Raw genomic sequence first — 18,628 nt, 5'->3', positions numbered from 1 at the left:
CGACTCCTCTGGAGCCCGGGACCCGCGCAGCCGCCGGCCTCCCTGCAGCCAGAGGCCTGCCGCGGGACTCTGCTCCCCCTCTCTCTTGCCTGCCCGCCTGCCTTCCTGCCAGTCCCGGGCGGGGGCCCTGCTCTTTGATCTTCTGTCAACGGCCCGACAACGACCGCAGCCGCAGGGGGCGCCAGCCGCCCGGCCTCCTTAGCTTAGGCCCCTCCCACCGGCAGCAGCTGCGCCCAACCGGCTGCAAGCGAAAGCCGAGCGCCAGCACCTGCGGGCAGAGGCAAGGGGCAGCTCTCTCTCGGGAGGGAGGGACGGGGACGCGCGCGCGCGCGCACACACGCCTGCCTGCCTGCCTGCCGAAAAAAAAGAAAGAAAAGGTGGATATACTAAGTTTTTGGGAGGGAAAACGCCCAGCTGTCGAAAGGGGCCCGCCTGCAGGGACGGGGACGGACACACACACAAGCAAGCAAGCAAGCAAGCAAGCAAGCAAGCCACGCCTGCCTCCCTGGGAAAAGGCTGAAAAACCTAAGTTTTTTGGAGGGAAAACGCACGGGAGCCGAAAAGGGGGCCGGCCTGCTTGCCCAGAGAGTCGAGACGCGGGAAAGCGCACAGAGGGAGCACGGGAACCGAGAGGGCGAGAGAGAGACAGAACACAGAGACACACAGATGGACGAGGGACGAGGGACGAGACCCGAGAAGAAGGAGCTCCAGTCCACTCCGCTAGCTACCTACCTACGTCTGTCTTTTCACCGCTGAGAGAAGGTGGTGCACCGCTCCCGGAGGCGCTGCAATACCGGGCCGATGCGTGGAGAGGACGGAGCAAGCTCCTGATCCAGCTCCCTGTTCCAAAAATCCGTTTAATATGTGGTCCCCCGATGGGGGACGTATCAGATATTAAACTGATAAGAACAGATACTACACTTGATCTTAGCCAAAAGGCCGAGAAGCGATGCCCACAAAGGCGCGGACCGACGCGCGGGCGTTCCGCTGGCGCACAGTGGCGCAGGCCGACTCCTCTGGAGCCCGGGACCCGCGCAGCCGCCGGCCTCCCTGCAGCCAGAGGCCTGCCGCGGGACTCTGCTCCCCCTCTCTCTTGCCTGCCCGCCTGCCTTCCTGCCAGTCCCGGGCGGGGGCCCTGCTCTTTGATCTTCTGTCAACGGCCCGACAACGACCGCAGCCGCAGGGGGCGCCAGCCGCCCGGCCTCCTTAGCTTAGGCCCCTCCCACCGGCAGCAGCTGCGCCCAACCGGCTGCAAGCGAAAGCCGAGCGCCAGCACCTGCGGGCAGAGGCAAGGGGCAGCTCTCTCTCGGGAGGGAGGGACGGGGACGCGCGCGCGCGCGCACACACGCCTGCCTGCCTGCCTGCCGAAAAAAAAGAAAGAAAAGGTGGATATACTAAGTTTTTGGGAGGGAAAACGCCCAGCTGTCGAAAGGGGCCCGCCTGCAGGGACGGGGACGGACACACACACAAGCAAGCAAGCAAGCAAGCAAGCAAGCAAGCCACGCCTGCCTCCCTGGGAAAAGGCTGAAAAACCTAAGTTTTTTGGAGGGAAAACGCACGGGAGCCGAAAAGGGGGCCGGCCTGCTTGCCCAGAGAGTCGAGACGCGGGAAAGCGCACAGAGGGAGCACGGGAACCGAGAGGGCGAGAGAGAGACAGAACACAGAGACACACAGATGGACGAGGGACGAGGGACGAGACCCGAGAAGAAGGAGCTCCAGTCCACTCCGCTTGCTTGCTCGCTCGCTCGCTCGCTCGCTCGCTCGCTAGCTAGCTAGCTAGCTAGCTACCTACCTACGTCTGTCTTTTCACCGCTGAGAGAAGGTGGTGCACCGCTCCCGGAGGCGCTGCAATACCGGGCCGATGCGTGGAGAGGACGGAGCAAGCTCCTGATCCAGCTCCCTGTTCCAAAAATCCGTTTAATATGTGGTCCCCCGATGGGGGACGTATCAGATATTAAACTGATAAGAACAGATACTACACTTGATCTTAGCCAAAAGGCCGAGAAGCGATGCCCACAAAGGCGCGGACCGACGCGCGGGCGTTCCGCTGGCGCACAGTGGCGCAGGCCGACTCCTCTGGAGCCCGGGACCCGCGCAGCCGCCGGCCTCCCTGCAGCCAGAGGCCTGCCGCGGGACTCTGCTCCCCCTCTCTCTTGCCTGCCCGCCTGCCTTCCTGCCAGTCCCGGGCGGGGGCCCTGCTCTTTGATCTTCTGTCAACGGCCCGACAACGACCGCAGCCGCAGGGGGCGCCAGCCGCCCGGCCTCCTTAGCTTAGGCCCCTCCCACCGGCAGCAGCTGCGCCCAACCGGCTGCAAGCGAAAGCCGAGCGCCAGCACCTGCGGGCAGAGGCAAGGGGCAGCTCTCTCTCGGGAGGGAGGGACGGGGACGCGCGCGCGCGCGCACACACGCCTGCCTGCCTGCCTGCCGAAAAAAAAGAAAGAAAAGGTGGATATACTAAGTTTTTGGGAGGGAAAACGCCCAGCTGTCGAAAGGGGCCCGCCTGCAGGGACGGGGACGGACACACACACAAGCAAGCAAGCAAGCAAGCAAGCAAGCAAGCCACGCCTGCCTCCCTGGGAAAAGGCTGAAAAACCTAAGTTTTTTGGAGGGAAAACGCACGGGAGCCGAAAAGGGGGCCGGCCTGCTTGCCCAGAGAGTCGAGACGCGGGAAAGCGCACAGAGGGAGCACGGGAACCGAGAGGGCGAGAGAGAGACAGAACACAGAGACACACAGATGGACGAGGGACGAGGGACGAGACCCGAGAAGAAGGAGCTCCAGTCCACTCCGCTTGCTTGCTCGCTCGCTCGCTCGCTCGCTCGCTCGCTAGCTAGCTAGCTAGCTAGCTACCTACCTACGTCTGTCTTTTCACCGCTGAGAGAAGGTGGTGCACCGCTCCCGGAGGCGCTGCAATACCGGGCCGATGCGTGGAGAGGACGGAGCAAGCTCCTGATCCAGCTCCCTGTTCCAAAAATCCGTTTAATATGTGGTCCCCCGATGGGGGACGTATCAGATATTAAACTGATAAGAACAGATACTACACTTGATCTTAGCCAAAAGGCCGAGAAGCGATGCCCACAAAGGCGCGGACCGACGCGCGGGCGTTCCGCTGGCGCACAGTGGCGCAGGCCGACTCCTCTGGAGCCCGGGACCCGCGCAGCCGCCGGCCTCCCTGCAGCCAGAGGCCTGCCGCGGGACTCTGCTCCCCCTCTCTCTTGCCTGCCCGCCTGCCTTCCTGCCAGTCCCGGGCGGGGGCCCTGCTCTTTGATCTTCTGTCAACGGCCCGACAACGACCGCAGCCGCAGGGGGCGCCAGCCGCCCGGCCTCCTTAGCTTAGGCCCCTCCCACCGGCAGCAGCTGCGCCCAACCGGCTGCAAGCGAAAGCCGAGCGCCAGCACCTGCGGGCAGAGGCAAGGGGCAGCTCTCTCTCGGGAGGGAGGGACGGGGACGCGCGCGCGCGCGCACACACGCCTGCCTGCCTGCCTGCCGAAAAAAAAGAAAGAAAAGGTGGATATACTAAGTTTTTGGGAGGGAAAACGCCCAGCTGTCGAAAGGGGCCCGCCTGCAGGGACGGGGACGGACACACACACAAGCAAGCAAGCAAGCAAGCAAGCAAGCAAGCCACGCCTGCCTCCCTGGGAAAAGGCTGAAAAACCTAAGTTTTTTGGAGGGAAAACGCACGGGAGCCGAAAAGGGGGCCGGCCTGCTTGCCCAGAGAGTCGAGACGCGGGAAAGCGCACAGAGGGAGCACGGGAACCGAGAGGGCGAGAGAGAGACAGAACACAGAGACACACAGATGGACGAGGGACGAGGGACGAGACCCGAGAAGAAGGAGCTCCAGTCCACTCCGCTTGCTTGCTCGCTCGCTCGCTCGCTCGCTCGCTCGCTAGCTAGCTAGCTAGCTAGCTACCTACCTACGTCTGTCTTTTCACCGCTGAGAGAAGGTGGTGCACCGCTCCCGGAGGCGCTGCAATACCGGGCCGATGCGTGGAGAGGACGGAGCAAGCTCCTGATCCAGCTCCCTGTTCCAAAAATCCGTTTAATATGTGGTCCCCCGATGGGGGACGTATCAGATATTAAACTGATAAGAACAGATTTTTTTTTTTTTTTTTTTTTTATTGCAAAATTACAAAAGAAATTCCAAAAACTCCAAAGAACAAAACACAATCCCAAATACACAATAGTCACAATAACAACCAAAATCATCTCAACCCATAATCCTGTTAAACACAAAAATCCATTCAATAGTCGACTAACAAAAACTTCTAAATACTAACAGCCCTTCCCACCCAATTCTCAACAAATAATTACACAGCAAAATCAATACACAGCAAAATCTGTACATCCCCATTACATAGCTCAGAACCTCAATTATTACCATAATCCCACCCATTATGCAAATTAAACCAAAAACCCCTTTCCCAAATTTACAATTCATTCATTTTCCACAATCCTTGAATTAACTCCCAGCACCACCCGTCACAAACTAGTCCCCTCCCAAACCACCAATTACATAAACCCACCTTTCAAACAAGTCAAACACATACAAAAATTCAAACAATCCAAAATTCATATAAGAAACAAAACAATTTCTTGTTATACCAATACAAATCCCATTCAATTAATAACAAAAACAATACACAGCAAAAACAAAGTCACAGTTCATTTTAATTCAACAATTTCTAAACACCCCACCAAAAACCCCACAACCCACTTTGCCCTTCCCATAATCCCACCCCTTATGCAAATGCAACCCTGATCTCTGAAAGACTATTAACTTGATTCTCCTTCATCTCTTCCCCTTCTTTTTCGCTTTTTTCCTAACCGTCTGCCCCACCCTTACTTCCCCCTTCACATTCCCTCCTTCCTTCAAATCTACAGTCCAATCTGGTTCTAGGTCCCTAACATCACCTTCCACCCAACGATACTTAGGTTTACTCGAACCCTTATCAGCACTCGACACATCACTTACCGCATTCTCCGCCACATTCGTTCTGCTATCAATCCCAGTCAACCTCTCTTCCACACATACATTCTCTTCCTCCTTCAAATCTACAGTCAAATCTGGTTCTAAATCCCTAACATCACCCTCCACCCAACGAAACCCATTTACAAAACCCTCCCTACGCACTACCACATCTTCAGAAACAGAAATTCCTCCTTCCACTTCACTCTCTTCTTTCCCAATACCCCCCACATTCCTACCCACATCATTTGTATCAACTCTCTTCTTCACATTTTTCATACAATACCGATGACCATGTCCAGGCTCATCACACAGATAACACTTTTTCTCCTGATCACAATTCCTGGCCACATGACCCAACTTCCCACACCGTTTACAAATCACTGGCTCACACTGTGCAGCAAAATGTCCACGTTCTCCACATAACATGCAAGCGAGGGGCTGCCCAGAATACACCAGGTAACCCCTGTGAGTCCCGATCTCGAAGAAAGCAGGGGGATGTATCACCCCCTCCTCCGCCGTGTTCCCCAGTCGCAGTCTCATCAGATACGTCCGCTTCCCGTTCCACACGCCATCAGGATCCAAGTGCCTCCTCCCTGCTCCTTGCAGATCCACAAACTGCTGTAAAAAAGACACAATATCCTCCTCCGGAACAAATGAGTCGAAAACATGCACCATCATTACTGTAAGCTCTCCAGCAAACATTGGCTCAACACGAAAAGACTTAACAGGATCTTCATTTTTCCTCTCCTGAACTTTTCTCCATACTTCAAAACACAAGGCTTCTGTTGCAAGAGTTAGTTCAAACACTCCCCGAGCACAATAATCCTGGAGACAAAATACGTCTGCCAATTCAACACCCAAACATTGAATCAAAACCAAATTCTTGAACTTATCTCTGTCCCAAAAAGCAGGTCCATCGCGGCTCCTCAACGAGAAACAAAGGGAGTTCTTCCTCCGCTCCTTCCTCGCCCAGGGATGCCCAGCCATCGCTCCAGCAATGCTCCTCAGCTCTCCTTCCGAAACCTCCAGGCAAGCAAAACGCCGTCGTCCAGCACCGACCACCGCCTCAGCAAACTCCTCGTCCACACCGCTCCGGTCTTCCAGGTTCCACCATCAGCAATCCATTCCTTCCGGTCCGTCCGATCCTCCCCTCGCCTTCCCGACCCCCTGGACTAAGATCTTGGAACTGCGGTCAGGCCACTTGAACCTCGATCTTAGCCAAAAGGCCGAGAAGCGATGCCCACAAAGGCGCGGACCGACGCGCGGGCGTTCCGCTGGCGCACAGTGGCGCAGGCCGACTCCTCTGGAGCCCGGGACCCGCGCAGCCGCCGGCCTCCCTGCAGCCAGAGGCCTGCCGCGGGACTCTGCTCCCCCTCTCTCTTGCCTGCCCGCCTGCCTTCCTGCCAGTCCCGGGCGGGGGCCCTGCTCTTTGATCTTCTGTCAACGGCCCGACAACGACCGCAGCCGCAGGGGGCGCCAGCCGCCCGGCCTCCTTAGCTTAGGCCCCTCCCACCGGCAGCAGCTGCGCCCAACCGGCTGCAAGCGAAAGCCGAGCGCCAGCACCTGCGGGCAGAGGCAAGGGGCAGCTCTCTCTCGGGAGGGAGGGACGGGGACGCGCGCGCGCGCGCACACACGCCTGCCTGCCTGCCTGCCGAAAAAAAAGAAAGAAAAGGTGGATATACTAAGTTTTTGGGAGGGAAAACGCCCAGCTGTCGAAAGGGGCCCGCCTGCAGGGACGGGGACGGACACACACACAAGCAAGCAAGCAAGCAAGCAAGCAAGCAAGCCACGCCTGCCTCCCTGGGAAAAGGCTGAAAAACCTAAGTTTTTTGGAGGGAAAACGCACGGGAGCCGAAAAGGGGGCCGGCCTGCTTGCCCAGAGAGTCGAGACGCGGGAAAGCGCACAGAGGGAGCACGGGAACCGAGAGGGCGAGAGAGAGACAGAACACAGAGACACACAGATGGACGAGGGACGAGGGACGAGACCCGAGAAGAAGGAGCTCCAGTCCACTCCGCTTGCTTGCTCGCTCGCTCGCTCGCTCGCTCGCTCGCTAGCTAGCTAGCTAGCTAGCTACCTACCTACGTCTGTCTTTTCACCGCTGAGAGAAGGTGGTGCACCGCTCCCGGAGGCGCTGCAATACCGGGCCGATGCGTGGAGAGGACGGAGCAAGCTCCTGATCCAGCTCCCTGTTCCAAAAATCCGTTTAATATGTGGTCCCCCGATGGGGGACGTATCAGATATTAAACTGATAAGAACAGATACTACACTTGATCTTAGCCAAAAGGCCGAGAAGCGATGCCCACAAAGGCGCGGACCGACGCGCGGGCGTTCCGCTGGCGCACAGTGGCGCAGGCCGACTCCTCTGGAGCCCGGGACCCGCGCAGCCGCCGGCCTCCCTGCAGCCAGAGGCCTGCCGCGGGACTCTGCTCCCCCTCTCTCTTGCCTGCCCGCCTGCCTTCCTGCCAGTCCCGGGCGGGGGCCCTGCTCTTTGATCTTCTGTCAACGGCCCGACAACGACCGCAGCCGCAGGGGGCGCCAGCCGCCCGGCCTCCTTAGCTTAGGCCCCTCCCACCGGCAGCAGCTGCGCCCAACCGGCTGCAAGCGAAAGCCGAGCGCCAGCACCTGCGGGCAGAGGCAAGGGGCAGCTCTCTCTCGGGAGGGAGGGACGGGGACGCGCGCGCGCGCGCACACACGCCTGCCTGCCTGCCTGCCGAAAAAAAAGAAAGAAAAGGTGGATATACTAAGTTTTTGGGAGGGAAAACGCCCAGCTGTCGAAAGGGGCCCGCCTGCAGGGACGGGGACGGACACACACACAAGCAAGCAAGCAAGCAAGCAAGCAAGCAAGCCACGCCTGCCTCCCTGGGAAAAGGCTGAAAAACCTAAGTTTTTTGGAGGGAAAACGCACGGGAGCCGAAAAGGGGGCCGGCCTGCTTGCCCAGAGAGTCGAGACGCGGGAAAGCGCACAGAGGGAGCACGGGAACCGAGAGGGCGAGAGAGAGACAGAACACAGAGACACACAGATGGACGAGGGACGAGGGACGAGACCCGAGAAGAAGGAGCTCCAGTCCACTCCGCTTGCTTGCTCGCTCGCTCGCTCGCTCGCTCGCTCGCTAGCTAGCTAGCTAGCTAGCTACCTACCTACGTCTGTCTTTTCACCGCTGAGAGAAGGTGGTGCACCGCTCCCGGAGGCGCTGCAATACCGGGCCGATGCGTGGAGAGGACGGAGCAAGCTCCTGATCCAGCTCCCTGTTCCAAAAATCCGTTTAATATGTGGTCCCCCGATGGGGGACGTATCAGATATTAAACTGATAAGAACAGATACTACACTTGATCTTAGCCAAAAGGCCGAGAAGCGATGCCCACAAAGGCGCGGACCGACGCGCGGGCGTTCCGCTGGCGCACAGTGGCGCAGGCCGACTCCTCTGGAGCCCGGGACCCGCGCAGCCGCCGGCCTCCCTGCAGCCAGAGGCCTGCCGCGGGACTCTGCTCCCCCTCTCTCTTGCCTGCCCGCCTGCCTTCCTGCCAGTCCCGGGCGGGGGCCCTGCTCTTTGATCTTCTGTCAACGGCCCGACAACGACCGCAGCCGCAGGGGGCGCCAGCCGCCCGGCCTCCTTAGCTTAGGCCCCTCCCACCGGCAGCAGCTGCGCCCAACCGGCTGCAAGCGAAAGCCGAGCGCCAGCACCTGCGGGCAGAGGCAAGGGGCAGCTCTCTCTCGGGAGGGAGGGACGGGGACGCGCGCGCGCGCGCACACACGCCTGCCTGCCTGCCTGCCGAAAAAAAAGAAAGAAAAGGTGGATATACTAAGTTTTTGGGAGGGAAAACGCCCAGCTGTCGAAAGGGGCCCGCCTGCAGGGACGGGGACGGACACACACACAAGCAAGCAAGCAAGCAAGCAAGCAAGCAAGCCACGCCTGCCTCCCTGGGAAAAGGCTGAAAAACCTAAGTTTTTTGGAGGGAAAACGCACGGGAGCCGAAAAGGGGGCCGGCCTGCTTGCCCAGAGAGTCGAGACGCGGGAAAGCGCACAGAGGGAGCACGGGAACCGAGAGGGCGAGAGAGAGACAGAACACAGAGACACACAGATGGACGAGGGACGAGGGACGAGACCCGAGAAGAAGGAGCTCCAGTCCACTCCGCTTGCTTGCTCGCTCGCTCGCTCGCTCGCTCGCTCGCTAGCTAGCTAGCTAGCTAGCTACCTACCTACGTCTGTCTTTTCACCGCTGAGAGAAGGTGGTGCACCGCTCCCGGAGGCGCTGCAATACCGGGCCGATGCGTGGAGAGGACGGAGCAAGCTCCTGATCCAGCTCCCTGTTCCAAAAATCCGTTTAATATGTGGTCCCCCGATGGGGGACGTATCAGATATTAAACTGATAAGAACAGATTTTTTTTTTTTTTTTATTACAAAAATACAAAATACATCAAACCACAATTCATTAGACAAAAACCCAAAACCTTGAAACCAAACTTCCCAACAAAAACCCCAACCTTCACAAAAACCATTCATTATCATAATCCCACCCCTTATTCAAATGAACTGTTCTCTATTCTCAGATCATCCCACACTCTTCACCACCTAAATGCTTCCATCATAACAAAAATTACCGCCGATCAAAATCTAAACTTATAGTTAATGCTTTATGCAGCTCTCTCGCTGTCTGGGCGCACTCCTTCGCTGTCTTCCCACCTATCCGAAACTTCACTGGAATATCCCCATCCTTTATTAGCTCAATACGACTCTCTGGAAACCGTCGTTCCACTTCACTTATTGTAGCCAAACATTTCTTCCATTTAGCCATCACCACTCTCTGCCATTCAGGGTGGAGACCAGTCTCCTCCCACACTTTACACTGAATGTCCTTTATCTCTGGACATTGTCTCTGGACACCCCCTCCTCCACTTACACACTTACTTTTACACTCACCTTTCTCAACACTCACCCCTGAATCAGATTTCTTTTCCGTACTCTTTTTCCCCCTCATGGCCTCTGCAGACCCTAAGGGTGGAAAATTCTCCTCATTCAGCTCAATTTCTTTTACCTTCGGTCCAGGTGTTACGTCCCACGAAATGCACGTTAACGGTATCCTCACCAACCCTTCAGTATACCCTTCCTTCTTCCACTCCTTTTCACACTGTTTAACATCCTCCTCATGCTCCCTCTCAACATCGCTATCCGTAAACTCCCAAGTAAGCATTCCCTTATCTCTAATGTCACTACTACTTCCCTTCACACTTACTTTTGAGGCTACTCCTCTCACACCCTCCACTTTAGGTCTCTGCTGACACCTCTCCACTCGTTCTTTACTCATTCGATCTTTAATCACCTCTCCACCTCCTGATATTGCCCCTTCCTTGTTTTTCCCCATTTCTTTTTTAACTTTCCCTTTTATACTCCCCACCGCTTCTCCTACCTTCAGACTTTCCACTACCTCTCCTTTCAACGTCTCCACATGCACACCATTCTTCACCCCCTCCACTAATTCCGCCTTACCTACCACACCTGCTTTTACTATTCGTTTCTCCTTTACCCTCATATTCCCCTCCCCTTCACCTACGCTCATCTTCCCCTTATCCTCTACCTTCAACATCTCCTCTTGTATACAGCCCGTTCTCTCCCCCGCCAATTTACCCTTACCTCCCTCGGCACCCTCCACTCGTTCTTTGCTCATTCCATCCTTAATCCGCTCTCCACCTCTTGATGCCACACCTTCCTTGTTTTTTTCAGTTTCTTTTTTAACCTTCTCCTCCGTACACCCCACACCTTCTCCCACATTCAAACTTTCCATTACCTCTTCCATCGGCGTCTCCACATGCACACCATCTTTCATCTCCTCCCCCGCCAACTTACTCTTACCTCCCTCGCCCTCCTTGTTTTTCCCGGTTTCTTTTTTAACCTTCTCCTCCGTACACCCCACATCTTCTCCCACATTCAAACTTTCCATTACCTCTTCCTTCGGCGTCTCCACATGCACACCATCTATCATCTCCTCCCCCGCCAACTTACTCTTACCTCCCTCGCCCTCCTTGTTTTTCCCAGTTTCTTTTTTAACCTTCTCCACTATACACCCCACACCTTCTCCCACATTCAAACTTTCCATTACCTCCCCTTTCAACGTCTCCACATGCACACAATCCTTCGCCCCTTCCCCTGATTCACGCTTTAACCCCACAATGTTCCCACTTCCACCCTCTTTAGAAACACTACTTATTGTTTCAGCTACGCTTGGCCCTACACTCAATTGACACTCTTCAGCTGGTCGCATTCCATTTACCCTCAAACTCCCCACACCTTCCCCTGTAACTTTATCCTCTACCTTCAACATCTCCTCTTGTACACTATCCATTCCCTTTACCACACTCTCACAACTACCTCCCTCGGCACCCCCACCCGTTCCCTCCCTATCTAATTCCCTGACCTCCACGCACACCTCACTCATATCATGCACACTCACCTCCCCGTCCCCAACTATCACGCCTCCCCCTACCGCTTCTGCCCCCTTTTGTTCCTTCACACCAAATTCCTGTACAAAGACTTTTCCCCTTCCCCTCAAACAAACCCTCTGCAGATGACCCCATTCCCCACATACAAAACATCGTACACAATCCTTTGTCCCGTGCCTTCGTGATCCACACTGACCACAGTTCATAGTTCCACATTGCTTCGCATAATGTCCCAGTTCAAAACATTTCCAACACACCCGGGGCTGGCCCGGATAAGACAGGTATGCCCCGTCCGAGCCTATTTCGAAAAACGCCGGGGGGTGAAGCACCCCCTCCTCAGCCGCCGGACACTGACGCAGACTCATCCAATATCTCCGCTTCCCAGTCCACACACCTTCTTCATCTCGTTCTTTCTTCCCTCTTCCATACAGTGTCACATGCTTCCCCAAAAACCCCTCTATGTCCTCCTCTGAAACGAAAGGGTCCAACACAAAAACAGTCATACCTTTCAAGTTCCCCGCAAACCACGGTTCTACTTTGAAGAGGCTCAATGGCGCCTCCTCCTTTCGTGCTTGTATCAACTCCCAAAGTCCCCAAACCAGTGACTCAGAAATCAAAGTCAAATCAAAAATCCCCCGCTCACAAAAATCTTGCAAACAAACTAAGTCAGACATCTGTACATTCAAAAAACGTTTCAAAATTAAATCCTTGAACTTCCCTCTGTTCCATGTTCCCAGGCCTTCTCGTCCTCGCAACACGAAGCGAAGGGAGTTCTTCCTCCGCTCCTTCCTCAACCCAAGGGATCCCGCCATCGTTCCAGCCGGACGCCAACAAGCCGCTGCCCCAACTCCTTCCACGGCCTCCAGGTAACTGCCTCCACCACCGTCCAACTCTGCGCCGTTCTGCACTCCTCCTCGTCAACGCCGTCGATCTTCTCAATCCCACGTTCCACGCTCAGACCTTCACTCCTTCCGATCCTTCCAGCTCCTCCCGCCGCCTTCCCGACCCCCTGACTAAGATCTCGGAATTGCGGGCTTGCCGGCTTAAACCTCGATCTTAGCCAAAAGGCCGAGAAGCGATGCCCACAAAGGCGCGGACCGACGCGCGGGCGTTCCGCTGGCGCACAGTGGCGCAGGCCGACTCCTCTGGAGCCCGGGACCCGCGCAGCCGCCGGCCTCCCTGCAGCCAGAGGCCTGCCGCGGGACTCTGCTCCCCCTCTCTCTTGCCTGCCCGCCTGCCTTCCTGCCAGTCCCGGGCGGGGGCCCTGCTCTTTGATCTTCTGTCAACGGCCCGACAACGACCGCAGCCGCAGGGGGCGCCAGCCGCCCGGCCTCCTTAGCTTAGGCCCCTCCCACCGGCAGCAGCTGCGCCCAACCGGCTGCAAGCGAAAGCCGAGCGCCAGCACCTGCGGGCAGAGGCAAGGGGCAGCTCTCTCTCGGGAGGGAGGGACGGGGACGCGCGCGCGCGCGCACACACGCCTGCCTGCCTGCCTGCCGAAAAAAAAGAAAGAAAAGGTGGATATACTAAGTTTTTGGGAGGGAAAACGCCCAGCTGTCGAAAGGGGCCCGCCTGCAGGGACGGGGACGGACACACACACAAGCAAGCAAGCAAGCAAGCAAGCAAGCAAGCCACGCCTGCCTCCCTGGGAAAAGGCTGAAAAACCTAAGTTTTTTGGAGGGAAAACGCACGGGAGCCGAAAAGGGGGCCGGCCTGCTTGCCCAGAGAGTCGAGACGCGGGAAAGCGCACAGAGGGAGCACGGGAACCGAGAGGGCGAGAGAGAGACAGAACACAGAGACACACAGATGGACGAGGGACGAGGGACGAGACCCGAGAAGAAGGAGCTCCAGTCCACTCCGCTTGCTTGCTCGCTCGCTCGCTCGCTCGCTCGCTCGCTAGCTAGCTAGCTAGCTAGCTACCTACCTACGTCTGTCTTTTCACCGCTGAGAGAAGGTGGTGCACCGCTCCCGGAGGCGCTGCAATACCGGGCCGATGCGTGGAGAGGACGGAGCAAGCTCCTGATCCAGCTCCCTGTTCCAAAAATCCGTTTAATATGTGGTCCCCCGATGGGGGACGTATCAGATATTAAACTGATAAGAACAGATACTACACTTGATCTTAGCCAAAAGGCCGAGAAGCGATGCCCACAAAGGCGCGGACCGACGCGCGGGCGTTCCGCTGGCGCACAGTGGCGCAGGCCGACTCCTCTGGAGCCCGGGACCCGCGCAGCCGCCGGCCTCCCTGCAGCCAGAGGCCTGCCGCGGGACTCTGCTCCCCCTCTCTCTTGCCTGCCCGCCTGCCTTCCTGCCAGTCCCGGGCGGGGGCCCTGCTCTTTGATCTTCTGTCAACGGCCCGACAACGACCGCAGCCGCAGGGGGCGCCAGCCGCCCGGCCTCCTTAGCTTAGGCCCCTCCCACCGGCAGCAGCTGCGCCCAACCGGCTGCAAGCGAAAGCCGAGCGCCAGCACCTGCGGGCAGAGGCAAGGGGCAGCTCTCTCTCGGGAGGGAGGGACGGGGACGCGCGCGCGCGCGCACACACGCCTGCCTGCCTGCCTGCCGAAAAAAAAGAAAGAAAAGGTGGATATACTAAGTTTTTGGGAGGGAAAACGCCCAGCTGTCGAAAGGGGCCCGCCTGCAGGGACGGGGACGGACACACACACAAGCAAGCAAGCAAGCAAGCAAGCAAGCAAGCCACGCCTGCCTCCCTGGGAAAAGGCTGAAAAACCTAAGTTTTTTGGAGGGAAAACGCACGGGAGCCGAAAAGGGGGCCGGCCTGCTTGCCCAGAGAGTCGAGACGCGGGAAAGCGCACAGAGGGAGCACGGGAACCGAGAGGGCGAGAGAGAGACAGAACACAGAGACACACAGATGGACGAGGGACGAGGGACGAGACCCGAGAAGAAGGAGCTCCAGTCCACTCCGCTTGCTTGCTCGCTCGCTCGCTCGCTCGCTCGCTCGCTAGCTAGCTAGCTAGCTAGCTACCTACCTACGTCTGTCTTTTCACCGCTGAGAGAAGGTGGTGCACCGCTCCCGGAGGCGCTGCAATACCGGGCCGATGCGTGGAGAGGACGGAGCAAGCTCCTGATCCAGCTCCCTGTTCCAAAAATCCGTTTAATATGTGGTCCCCCGATGGGGGACGTATCAGATATTAAACTGATAAGAACAGATTTTTTTTATGTTTTATTAGAAATCAGTACAAAACAGTGCTTTTAAAAGTTTAAACTACCCACCACCTTTAACACCACGTGATCAAGTCCTTCCATCTCTCCCGAGCGGCAGCGAAGCCCCATCGGAAGACGTCCCATCTGATTCTCCGTGCCACGTCCTTTCTGACTCGTCTCAGGATTCCTGGGACCGATCTCTCCACGCCATGCTTGACCAACGTTGCCCTCGCTTCCCAAATGTACAGCTTGGTCAAGCTGATCAGGAGCCATAAAAGAAAAGCTGCGTTCCACTTCCGGGAACCGGCCACGCCCTTCATTACCACATTTAGCGTCAAGAGGGACCCCAGGCCTACCTGTGCGTAGTGGTGCTGGCTGGACCTCCACACCCTCTGCACGAACCCGCACTCCCAAAAGACATGATTGACTGTTTCTTCCCCTGTGCAGCCGTGCCTCGGGCACTGGCTCTGTTTTGACAATCCGTGCGAGTGCATGACGGCCCTGACCGCCATTCGACCCCACACACCAAGCCAGTTTAGATCTTTGAGCCTGTTATCCAGGCCCTTTGGTTGGGCCTGCTGCCAGATGTCCTTGGGCACACCCAGGAGCGCTGGCCTATCTGTTGTCATGATTGTCCGATACATCAGTCTGTGGCTCAGCACTATCTCTCTGTCCCGTACCTCTGGGTGTGCCCTCAGCCACTGCACTGCGTGGCGGTAGTGCAGTGGGAGTCGCTCCGCCTTCGGGGTCACGTTCGTCCAGGCGGCCAGGTGTCGCATACTCGCCGCCAGCCAGAGGCTCACGAACCGGCCGCACAGGTGGGGCGGGTTGCCGTGCAGGATGACGCACAGGTTGGCGACGAAGATGCAGTCCAGCTTCACTGGGAAGTCCGGGATCCCTCTGCCTCCTTCCTCTACGGGTCTGCACATATCCGTTCGGCGGATGAGTTCATATGAGCGGCCCCAGACGAATGCGAAGATTGTCCTCACCAGCTCTCTTCTCTTTCTCACAGGTAGGGGGTACACTACCGCCAGGTGGAGTAACAAGGGCAGGATCTCCACCTTCAGCACCAGCGCCTTCCCTATCCACGTCAGGGATCGATGCTGCCAAAGGCCCAGCTTCTGCTTGGTCTTCCGGAACCTGGCCTCCCAGTTCAGTCCTGAGGGGTCCGAGGTGTGAAATAGGACCCCCAGGATTTTCACCGGGTCTGTTGTCTGCTTCAGTCCCCCGATGATCTCCGGTGCGTATGACCAGGTTCCAAAAAGCTTCACCAGGCTCTTGGCGCGATTCAGTTGGGCGCCGGTGCCTCTGGAGTAGGCCTCCACGATGTCCAACACTCTCCCCAGACTCCTGTCAGAGCTGAGGAAGAGTGTCACGTCGTCCGCGTAGGCCGCGATTTTTGCTTCCTGCCCTCCTCCACCTGGCACTTTGATTCCTACCACACCGGGATCCTTCCGTAACTGGTCCAGTAGGAGTTCCAAGAAGATGACGTACAGCAGGGGTGAGAGTGGACAGCCCTGTCGCACACCACACTTTACCGAAATCCTCCTCCCTACTGCTCCGTTGACGCTTACCCGGGATGTAGCACCATTGTAAAGTACCTCTATCCACCTGACGAAATCGTCAGGCAGTCCTTTCTTTCTCAGGAGCGCCCACAGGATCCCGTGGTGGACCCGGTCGAACGCCTTTGCCTGGTCTAAACTCACCAGCATGAGCGGCAGGCCTCTGTCCTCAACCCAGGCGATGGTGTCCCGGATCAGCTGCAGGGTCCAGCTGATCTTCCGGCCTGCCACGCCACATGTCTGGTCTGCTCCGACCAGCGCCGGCATTACCGTTCTCAGGCGGCCGCCCAGCACCCTGGCCAAGATCTTATAGTCTGTGCACAGGAGCTGGATCGGCCTCCAGTTTCCCAGGTCCGCCTTGTCTCCTCCCTTGAAGATCAGAGAAACGACGCCGGTCTTCATCGAGAGGCCCAGTTCATTGCTGTCCAGGGCCTCATTGAAAACCTTCACCAGAAAAGGCTCCAGTTGGTCCCAGAAGGTACAGTAGAATTCCGCTGGTAGGCCATCGACACCGGGGACGGTGCCCTTCTTCAATCCGAGCAATGCTGTTTTTATTTCCGCCCCCGTCACGGGCCCGACCAGCGAGTCAGAGTCGTCCACCACCTTCTCCGCACCTTCCAGGAGCCTCTCCTTGATGCTGGCGTCGATCTCCTTCTCCTGAAACAAGGCTGCATAGAACCCTGTGGCACACTCCAACATCCCGGGTAAGTCCGTGGCTGCAGTCCCATCCTCGCGCCGTATGCTCTCGAAACAGCTGCGCTCCTGCTGTCTTTTCACGGCGCTGAAGAACTGGGGTGAGCATTGTTCTTCTCCCTCTCTCCAAACTCCCCTCAGTCTGAAAAGATAGTTTTTTGCTCTCTGCAGCCACGTGTCTCTTAGCAGGCTCCTGATGTTTGCGATCTTCTCGCCACTGTAAGCGCCCCCCTGGTTCAGCTGCTCGTACAGTGCTTCTAGCTCTTCTTGGAGCTGGGCGCACTGGCGTTCCTCCAGACTCCGCCGGATCCAGCAGTATCGCCTGGTGACCGTTGCGAGAGTCTGCTTGCACGATTCCCACCAGTGCACCGCAGAGCTAAAGAGCTCCCTTCTCTTCACGAGGTCTTTCAGCACTGTTCCGATCTTCCTTCGGTATCTCTCCTCTCGTAAGACTTGTTTATTCAGCTTCCAGTATCCAGCCTGGAAGCGCGGGTCCTCAACACCGAAGGAGACCGCGAGCAGCCGATGGTCCGAGAACCAGGTAGGGGTCACTTGCCTGCTTAGCGTTGTCCACTTCACAGTAGAGAGGATGTAGTCGAGACGTCTAAAACTCCCTCTTCCGTTGTCCCAAGTGTGGTGTGCAACGTTTTGGAACCCGTCTTGAAGTCTGTAATCCTTAATCAAGGACCTCAACAGATGAACTCCCTGGCCGTGCGAGTCTCCTAGGTCGATGTTGAAGTCGCCGCCCACAATCAGCTCTCTGTTGGTATACAGCACGGGCTCCAGGTCTTTCAAAAAGGAGCCCTGCTGCCTTCTGTCTGCTGGGGCGTACACGTTGACTACCCTAATCTTCACACCCTTCCAGGTTCCGTCCACCACCAGCAGACGTCCAGGAATCACCGAGCTGACTGTTTGGGCGGCGAACCCTGGCGAGCCGCACAGGATGCCCACACCAGAGGAGTTCACCCCTCCGACGCTCCACCACGAGGGACCCCTCCTCCACTCCCTCCGAAGGGTCCTCACGTCGTTGAGGTCCTTGAGGTGGACTTCCTGCAAAAAAATCAAGTCCAAGTTCCTTCTAGACAGGTAAGAAAAAACCGCCACTCTTTTGTCCTGCTTTCTCAGACCCCTTACGTTAGCCGTTGCTACCGTAAGGGTCATGGCGGTTCTCGAGGGGGGCTGTCACTCTCCATTCCTTCCAGGCGGCTGAAATCGGGGGAACTCGCCGTCCCTGCTGTACTCACCGAACTCTCATCCCCGGTGTCCATAAACTGGACATCCTGCGGGCTGTCCATGAGCCCTTGCTCCGGAGTAGGTGTTGCCGGCTGGCAGGTGATTAAGGGGCTGCCTTCCTCGTTCATGTCTTGTGCCACCGAAAAGACGCTCCGTGTTACCACTTCTCCCTGCCCTGGTGGGAGAGAGTCCGAGGAGCTTTCGGCCTCTGAATCACTCAGGCCCGACAAGCATCCCTCTTCCTCATCCATCCCTTCCGAGTCTGCCAGATCTCCTGGGTCTTCTTCCTGGCCTTCCTCCTCAGCCGTCCTCTTCTTCTTCTCTTGTGTCTCCTGCTGGCGCTTTTCCGCCCTCTGTCTCTTCGACCTCCTCTTCTTCCCCGCGCCCTGCAGGGTCACCATCCCCTCCTCCTCGGCTGGTGCTGGAGCTGGCGCTGCAGTTCTCCCCCCCCCCTTCAGGGGGCGCCCTCGTCTTACCACCTCCACCCAAGTTCCGGCCCCTCCGTCTGCTCCCCGCGATGTTCCCGCCTGTTCGCCATCTGATCCCTGCTGGTCGACATCCGATCCCCACGATGTTCCGG

The 18,628-nt window shown here is 57.4% G+C and overlaps 9 non-coding genes across 9 annotated transcripts; all 9 read right to left on the bottom strand.

The window, feature by feature from the left end:
* Nucleotides 1–760: 760 nt before the first annotated feature.
* Nucleotides 761–951, bottom strand: LOC148647189 (U2 spliceosomal RNA). The gene has a single exon (XR_015927238.1). It is a non-coding gene; the product is annotated as a U2 spliceosomal RNA (small nuclear RNA).
* Nucleotides 952–1,820: 869 nt separating this feature from the next.
* Nucleotides 1,821–2,011, bottom strand: LOC148647188 (U2 spliceosomal RNA). The gene has a single exon (XR_015927237.1). It is a non-coding gene; the product is annotated as a U2 spliceosomal RNA (small nuclear RNA).
* Nucleotides 2,012–2,880: 869 nt separating this feature from the next.
* LOC148647187 (U2 spliceosomal RNA) lies at nucleotides 2,881–3,071 on the bottom strand. Its single transcript, XR_015927236.1, has one exon. It is a non-coding gene; the product is annotated as a U2 spliceosomal RNA (small nuclear RNA).
* Nucleotides 3,072–3,940: 869 nt separating this feature from the next.
* LOC148647186 (U2 spliceosomal RNA) lies at nucleotides 3,941–4,137 on the bottom strand. The gene has a single exon (XR_015926923.1). It is a non-coding gene; the product is annotated as a U2 spliceosomal RNA (small nuclear RNA).
* Nucleotides 4,138–7,074: 2,937 nt separating this feature from the next.
* On the bottom strand, nucleotides 7,075–7,265 carry LOC148647185 (U2 spliceosomal RNA). Its single transcript, XR_015927235.1, has one exon. It is a non-coding gene; the product is annotated as a U2 spliceosomal RNA (small nuclear RNA).
* An 869-nt stretch (nucleotides 7,266–8,134) lies between these two features.
* On the bottom strand, nucleotides 8,135–8,325 carry LOC148647184 (U2 spliceosomal RNA). Its single transcript, XR_015927234.1, has one exon. It is a non-coding gene; the product is annotated as a U2 spliceosomal RNA (small nuclear RNA).
* An 869-nt stretch (nucleotides 8,326–9,194) lies between these two features.
* LOC148647183 (U2 spliceosomal RNA) lies at nucleotides 9,195–9,385 on the bottom strand. Its single transcript, XR_015926852.1, has one exon. It is a non-coding gene; the product is annotated as a U2 spliceosomal RNA (small nuclear RNA).
* A 3,968-nt stretch (nucleotides 9,386–13,353) lies between these two features.
* On the bottom strand, nucleotides 13,354–13,544 carry LOC148647182 (U2 spliceosomal RNA). Its single transcript, XR_015927232.1, has one exon. It is a non-coding gene; the product is annotated as a U2 spliceosomal RNA (small nuclear RNA).
* Nucleotides 13,545–14,413: 869 nt separating this feature from the next.
* Nucleotides 14,414–14,604, bottom strand: LOC148647181 (U2 spliceosomal RNA). The gene has a single exon (XR_015926978.1). It is a non-coding gene; the product is annotated as a U2 spliceosomal RNA (small nuclear RNA).
* Between the last annotated feature and the right edge of the window lie 4,024 nt (nucleotides 14,605–18,628).

This window comes from Lepisosteus platostomus, chromosome 15 (genome assembly GCF_059453375.1).
Source record: "Lepisosteus platostomus isolate fLepPlt1 chromosome 15, fLepPlt1.hap1, whole genome shotgun sequence".
Classification (NCBI taxonomy): Eukaryota; Metazoa; Chordata; class Actinopteri; order Semionotiformes; family Lepisosteidae; genus Lepisosteus; species Lepisosteus platostomus.
Note: the sequence above shows the minus strand (reverse complement) of the source record. Positions and strands in the feature narration are given on the sequence as shown.